Source organism: Takifugu flavidus, chromosome 5 (assembly GCF_003711565.1).
Source record: "Takifugu flavidus isolate HTHZ2018 chromosome 5, ASM371156v2, whole genome shotgun sequence".
Taxonomy (NCBI): Eukaryota; Metazoa; Chordata; class Actinopteri; order Tetraodontiformes; family Tetraodontidae; genus Takifugu; species Takifugu flavidus.
In genome coordinates this window covers 17,754,443-17,761,928 of record NC_079524.1, presented here as the reverse complement: position 1 = coordinate 17,761,928, position 7,486 = coordinate 17,754,443, and the positions used below count along the sequence as shown (strand labels likewise).

The window sequence follows — 7,486 nt, the reverse complement described above, 5'->3', positions numbered from 1 at the left end:
GGTGACAGTCTGAGCGGGAGGTGGCTTCATTTCATTATTTATGAGTAGTCATTAGCATAACAGCAAAAGTTAACTTTCAGATTCCCATAAAATGGCAAAACGGAAGGTGGACACTGAGAACCGGGGGTTCAAACAAGGTGGGAGTGGGAGCACATGTTCACGGAGGCAGCTGGGAAACCTGGGTGTCTTCTGAGTGGAGAAAGGGTGGCGGTAATGAAAGAATATCATCTGAGACGGCATCATGAAGCTAAACACGCGGACAAAGACAAGAATATGGACATGGAACAAAAGCTACAGAAGGTTGAGGAGTTAAAACCAGGCCTCAAATCTGGACAGGCTCTGTTCAGAAAAGCCAAATCTCAAAGCCAGGCTGCTGTCAAGGCCAGTTTGATTCTGGCAGAAGAGATCGCTCAATCAGCCCGGCCATTTCCAGAGGGGGATTCCATCAAACACTGCATGCTTAAAGTTTGTGAGCAAGTTTGCCCAGACAAAAGGCAACTCTTTTGAAACGGGAGCCTGAGCAGAAACACCATTGTTGTCCCTCAATCTAAAAGAGCAGCTGGAGAAAAAGGGGAAAGATTTCATGGCATCTTCCCTGGCTGTGGATGAGAGCAGCGACATTAGAGGGGACTCCAGCCTCAACGTGACAGAGGAGTTTCTGGCGTTACGTCCTGTGCACGGCACAACCACAGGACAGGATTTGTATGAAGAGGTGTCAAGATGTGGAAATGAGATGGAGCTGCCTCGGGAAAAACTGGTGGGTTGGACAACAGACGGAGCACCTGCCATGTGTGGACACAGGAGTGGACTGGTGGCCAAGATACGGGAGAAGATGCAGGAGGAAAACGTTACGCTGAACTGACAGCTCATCATTGCATCATACACCTGGAATCGTTGTGTGCTGAAGCCCTGAACATGGAACATGGAATGTTCACCATCACGCACGCAGGGAACTTTATCAGAGCCAAAGGTTTAATTCAGCGCCAGTTCAAGGCGTTTCTGAGCCAGTGGCAAACGCAGCATGGTGATTTGCCCCATCACACTGAGGTGCGATGGCTAAGCCAGGGAAAGGTGCTGCAGAGATGTTTCCAGCTTCCTGAGGAGATCGGATGTTCTTGGACAGCAAAGGGAAAGACACGACTCAACTCCCAGACCAAAGGTTCTTGTGTGAAACGGCTTTTCTGTGGGACATTCCGAGTCATCTGAATGCAATGAAGCTGCCGCTGCAGGGTCGGGGTGGTGTCCCCTCTGATATGTACAGTACAGTGAAGGCCTTTAGAACCAAACGCACTCTGTGGGAGGCACAGATGCACAAAGGAAACTTGAGCCACTTTCCCAGCTGCCAGACCCTGAAAGAGAAGCTCTCTACCAGCGTGTTCCCGAGCACAGTTTGCTGATTAAATGAGTGTTCTCGCCGCTGACTTCCCACGCCGAGTCACTGACTTAAAAGCACCAAAAAGCAGGTTTGAACTGCTCAGCCGTCCGTTTGAGGTTGAGGTGGAAAGCTCAGCACCAAAGCTCCAAATGGAGGTGATTGAGCTCCAATGCAGTGATGCCCTGAAGGCAACACATGGGGCAGTGGGTGCTGCGGAGTTTGCCCGTTTCCTCCCCGACACACATCCAGGCTGCTCCAACGTTGCCTGTGTTTGGCAGCACAGACCTGCGGGAACAACTGCTTTCTTTGATGAAGCTGAACAAAACATCACACAGAAGTGGACTTCCTGCTGAACACCTTCACTCAATTGTGAGGAGTTCCTCAGCTCAGAGCCGGACCCCCAACATTGATGAACTCGTCCAAAAGATGAGACACCACCAAGTATCAGCCTCAAACAAGTGAACATTAAGGTGCAATAACACATTTACAATTATTACTCAGCTCAAGTTTAAAAGTTAAAGGTAAATATTTTTCATTGCACATGTGCCTTTTCCTTGAAGAAAGTGTTTTTTTTGGTTGATAGATTTTTGCACTTTATGTTATTGTATTTCAATCCAATTATGTTCTAAAAATATTTCAGCCGAGTGAATGATAGAAAATTGCTGTTATTTTTTTCTTTGAAGTAAATTTAGCCCACTTTTGCTAAATGAGAAAATATACCGATGGTGCCTTGAATAATACCGCTTCATTCATTTAATGTTCATGTTTTGGGGATTTTTATAGAAAGCAAATTTGTCTTTTGTGCCTCTTGAAAATTAAAAATGACTGACAGAGCCATAAGAAACTATTGCTTTATTTATCTGATCATATTGTAAAATATTTGTTAGGTTTTCAGTTGGTTCAGTTTGGTTCACTAGACCAGGGGTCACCAACACGTTGCCCGCGGGCACCCGGTCGCCCGTCAGAACCACCTGAGTCGCCCACCGGCCTGTTCTAAAAATAGCTCAAATAGCACCACTGACCAATGAGCTGCATCTCATTTATTTTGTTTGCTATTCTTGTTTAAATCAAACTTACACATAAACTGGAAATAATAATATATTAAAAAAAACTTTAAAATGTTTAATATAAATGAACTATGACCTAGTATAGTTCAAAGGTCAGTATGATGTGCATGACCAAAACGTAGCGTCTACGCAGATCACTACGACCAAACAGCCGAGCGGGCGCAGCCAAAACGAGGAGACGACTGACCCATAAAAAGATGGCAGAAAAAAGACAGAAGACAGATCATTTTCACGACGATAGTTTCTTTCTCCACAAGAGAAGAACTTCTCACACTACTGCCCCTAAAGACAACTACGAGGGGAGTTGACATATATAACAAGGGGAGTTGACATATATAACGAGGGGAGTTGACATATATAACGCGGTGAAGGAGTTTTTGGTGGAGAAAAAAGTGCCGCTGCAAAAGCTGGTATCAGTGACTACAGACGGGGCTCCTGCTGTGTGTGTGTGTGTGTGTGTGTGTGTGTGTGTGTGTGTGTGTGTGTGTGTGTGTGTGTGTGTGTGTGTGCGTGTTTGTGTTTAAATAAAATTGAATTTCCCACTTTGGTCCACACTATTGGCAACATTTCTGTCTTCGCAAAAGCCAACTCAAGGCGGCAGAGTCCTGAATTGAAAACAATATCTAAAGAACTCAAGTATCATACTAACAACACTAATATTCCATCTGTCTATCCCCAACTGAATTAACTCCCCACCTATCTCATCAGATTATTTGTAACAGAATAAGCAGATAACGTAACATTTCCCTGTTCATATCTGCGACTTGCAATTTAGAATTTGTCAATAAAACTATGCTATGACACAAACTACAGTTTAATAGACTGCTGTGCTCCTAAAAAGAGCAGCATTTGTGGCTCATAAACCTCACAGACACTGCTTTGCTCTTTAAACATTTTTATGATGGTGAATTTTTCAATCAAATATCTTCCGTTTGATAATGCCCAAAGCGGGATTCGAACTCTCCCTCTGGGGTCTTCAGGAGGTTTCAATCAGGTTGTCTGTTACAGCGACTGGCCCGCACCGGCCCGGGATCGATCCCTGGCCATGGCACATTGCTTTTAACTTGATTTCATTTATCGGAGTTGAATCTTGTTTAATTTTTTGAAGACGTTTCACCTCTCATCCAAGAGCCGTTCTAGGCAGATTTGATGATATGACGCTCATAGGCTATATAGCCTTTTCTTTTTGGGGGGAATGGATTGGAGGCTGCTCCAACATTGACGTTTGGACTGTGACAAAGCAAAATGGACAACCTCCACCAGAATAAGTGTTTCAAGAAAATAAGTTTGAGTTGTATTAACTTCAAAAGGCCATTTTCTTGCGGCTGCTCTCGCTTACGACCATACCACCCTGAAAACGCCCGATCTCGTCCGATCTCGGAAGCTAAGCAGGGTCGGGCCTGGTTAGTACTTGGATGGGAGACCGCCTGGGAATACCAGGTGCTGTTAGCTTTTTGCACTCCTCCACTGGGTCAGCAGAGGCCGCCAGTGTTCCTGATAATTATCCAGCCAGATGTTATTCACTTCTTAAGTACTTCTAACATTGAGATTTAATGTTGCACTATTGTACATCGTTTTAGATTTAATATTTTATGAGTGTGTGTGTGTGTGTGTGTGTGTGTGTGTGTGTGTGTGTGTGTGTGTGTGTGTGTGTGTTGTGTGTGTGTGTGTGTGTGTGTCGCAAGGATGATCGGCGGTGGAGGAGGCAGAGGGAGACGGGAGCTTCTTTACTCCAAAAATTTATTTTTATTTTCCAAAAATAAAGTGGTGTCAGAAGATGCCAGGTTGAATCCATACAATAACATACAGACCCTGCACACTTTTACACACCACAACTTTGACTCTTTCTCCAACAATTCTTTTTTTCTCCAAAATAACAACCAACCAACTCAACATCCCACCCCGTCTGGGGCTTACTACAGGGCTTCAAAAGCTGTAGCCCTCCTACAGGTGAAACCAATTATCAAAATTATTACGCTAACTAATACATTTACAAACTCAAAATAACAATCGAACAGAAAATATTAAATATGCGTAAAACGCCCAAAACAAATTTCCACCATCAAAACCACCCAGTGCATAGTAAAATACATGTTCAACTTACTCTTCTAAAACACCCCCGCTAAAATAGATTGTGCCGTAGCACCTCGCGAAACCCCTCCATGTATACAATCATTGAACAGTCCATCGGTTTCCCCGAACCAGGAAGTATGTCCTGCTGGTGAGCTATTGAAATATTGGTGCTTTTGATAAATGACAAACAAATAAACCTTGATGCTTTTAAACAGCCATAGTGTGAGTGTGATTCTTTGGGCAACGTTAAACAGACGGGAGGTGACACGGTGAGGCAATATGACGCGCGTTGTTTACTTGGGTGGAACTAATTGGAACATAAATGCCGGTTGGCCATGCCGTGCATGTCGGCTACAATGTATTCCAATAAGAAGCTATGGTAAAAAGTGGTGTGTGTGAAATGCTTCAACCGAGTAAACCAAGACAGAACGGAATGGAAATGAAATGCAAACGTGTCGGCGTAAGTGGCACGGCTCACTCCGTGTGTGCGTGTGTGTGTCTGTGTACGTGTGTTTGTGTTTGTGTTTAAATAAAATTGAATTTCCCACTTTGGTCCACACTATTGGCAACATTTCTGTCTTCGCAAAAGCCAACTCAAGGCGGCAGAGTCCGGAATTGAAAACAATATCTAAAGAACTCAAGTATCATACTAACAACACTAATATTCCATCTGTCTATCCCCAACTGAATTAACTCCCCACCTATCTCATCAGAATATTTGTAACAGAATGAGCAGATAACGTAGCATTTCCCTGTTCATATCTGCGACTTGCAATTTAGAATTTGTCAATAAAACTATGCTATGACACAAACTACAGTTTAATAGACTGCTGTGCTCCTAAAAAGAGCAGCATTTGTGGCTCATAAACCTCACAGACACTGCTTTGCTCTTTAAACATTTTTATGATGGTGAATTTTTCAATCAAATATCTTCCGTTTGATAATGCCCAAAGCGGGATTCGAACTCTCCCTCTGGGGTCTTCAGGAGGTTTCAATCAGGTTGTCTGTTACAGCGATTCTCGACTGGCCCGCACCGGCCGGGATCGATCCCTGGCCATGGCACATTGCTTTTAACTTGATTTCATTTATCGGAGTTGAATCTTGTTTGATTTGTTTGAAGACGTTTCAGCTCTCATCCAAGAGCCGTTCTAGGCAGATTTGATGATATGACGCTCATAGGCTATATAGCCTTTTCTTTTTGGGGGGGAATGGATTGGAGGCTGCTCCAACATTGACGTTTGGACTGTGACAAAGCAAAATGGACAACCTCCACCAGAATAAGTGTTTCAAGAAAATAAGTTTGAGTTGTATTAACTTCAAAAGGCCATTTTCTTGCGGCTGCTCTCGCTTACGGCCATACCACCCTGAGAACGCCCGATCTCGTCCGATCTCGGAAGCTAAGCAGGGTCGGGCCTGGTTAGTACTTGGATGGGAGACCGCCTGGGAATACCAGGTGCTGTTAGCTTTTTGCACTCCTCCACTGGGTCAGCAGAGGCCGCCAGTGTTCCTGATAATGATCCAGCCAGATGTAATTCACTTCTTAAGTACAGTGATCCCTCGTTTATCGCGGGAGTTGCGTTCCAAAAGTAACACGCGAAAAGTGAAATCCGCGAAGTAGCAACTTTATTTTTTTAAATTATTTTACAATGCAATACTGAACAGTAGAATGAAACCAAACATCAAAACCTGTTTTAAAGACCAAACTTTGTTTAAAACAATAATTTTAATCTAGTAATAGAAGGTTGGAAACATTGTCACTCGCGTATTTCCCAGTCCCAGCTGTGCCTCTGCGTCCTGACTCCGCTCCGCTGGAGCGTCTGTTTCTACTGAAGGCGCAGGAGTCTTTCTCCGAGAGAAGAACATTGTTATGGGTAGTTGTTGGCGCTCTTTCTTTTTCTGAGCAAGAAGATTTTTATAAACGGATATGCCACCTTCGATTATATTTGAGAACTGCAATGAACGACTCGCAAAAAAAATCCGCGAAGCAGCGAAGCCGCGAAAGATGAACCGCGATATAGCGAGGGATCACTGTACTTCTAACATTGAGATTTAATGTTGCACTATTGTACATCGTTTTAGATTTAATATTTTATGAGCGTGTGTGTGTGTGTCGCAAGGATGATCGGCGGTGGAGGAGACAGAGGGAGACGGGAGCTTCTTTACTCCAAAAATTTATTTTTATTTTCCAAAAATAAAGTGGTGTCAGAAGATGCCAGGTTGAATCCATACAATAACATAAAGACCCTGCACACTTTTACACACCACAACTTTGACTCTTTCTCCAACAATTCTTTTTTCTCCAAAATAACAACCAACCAACTCAACGTCTGGGGTCTACTCCAGGGCTTCTATAGCTGTAGCCCTCCTACAGGTGAAAACAATTATGAAAATTATTACGCTAACTAATACATTTACAAACTCAAAATAACAATCGAACAGAAAATATTAAATATGCGTAAAACGCCCAAAACAAATTTCCACCATCAAAACCACCCAGTGCATAGTAAAATACATGTTCATCTTACTCTTCTAAAACACCCCCGCTAAAATAGATTGTGCCGTAGCACCTCGCGAAACCCCTCCATGGATACAATCATTGAACAGTCCATCGGTTTCCCCGAACCAGGAAGTATGTGCTGCTGGTGAGCTATTGAAATATTGGTGCTTTTGATAAATGACAAACAAATAAACCTTGATGCTTTTAAACAGCCATAGTGTGAGTGTGATTCTTTGGGCAACGTTAAACAGACGGGAGGTGACACGGTGAGGCAATATGACGCGCGTTGTTTACTTGGGTGGAACTAATTGGAACATAAATGCCGGTTGGCCATGCCGTGCATGTCGGCTACAATGTATTCCAATAAGAAGCTATGGTAAAAAGTGGTGTGTGTGAAATGCTTCAACCGAGTAAACCAAGACAGAACGGAATGGAAATGAAATGCAAACGTGTCGGCGTAAGTGGCACGGCTCA

General features: G+C 43.5%; 2 non-coding genes across 2 annotated transcripts; both read left to right on the top strand.

The window, feature by feature from the left end:
• Positions 1–3,775: 3,775 nt before the first annotated feature.
• On the top strand, positions 3,776–3,894 carry LOC130526606 (5S ribosomal RNA). The gene has a single exon (XR_008950817.1). It is a non-coding gene; the product is annotated as a 5S ribosomal RNA (ribosomal RNA).
• Positions 3,895–5,861: 1,967 nt separating this feature from the next.
• LOC130526603 (5S ribosomal RNA) lies at positions 5,862–5,980 on the top strand. The gene has a single exon (XR_008950814.1). It is a non-coding gene; the product is annotated as a 5S ribosomal RNA (ribosomal RNA).
• Positions 5,981–7,486: the final 1,506 nt, after the last annotated feature.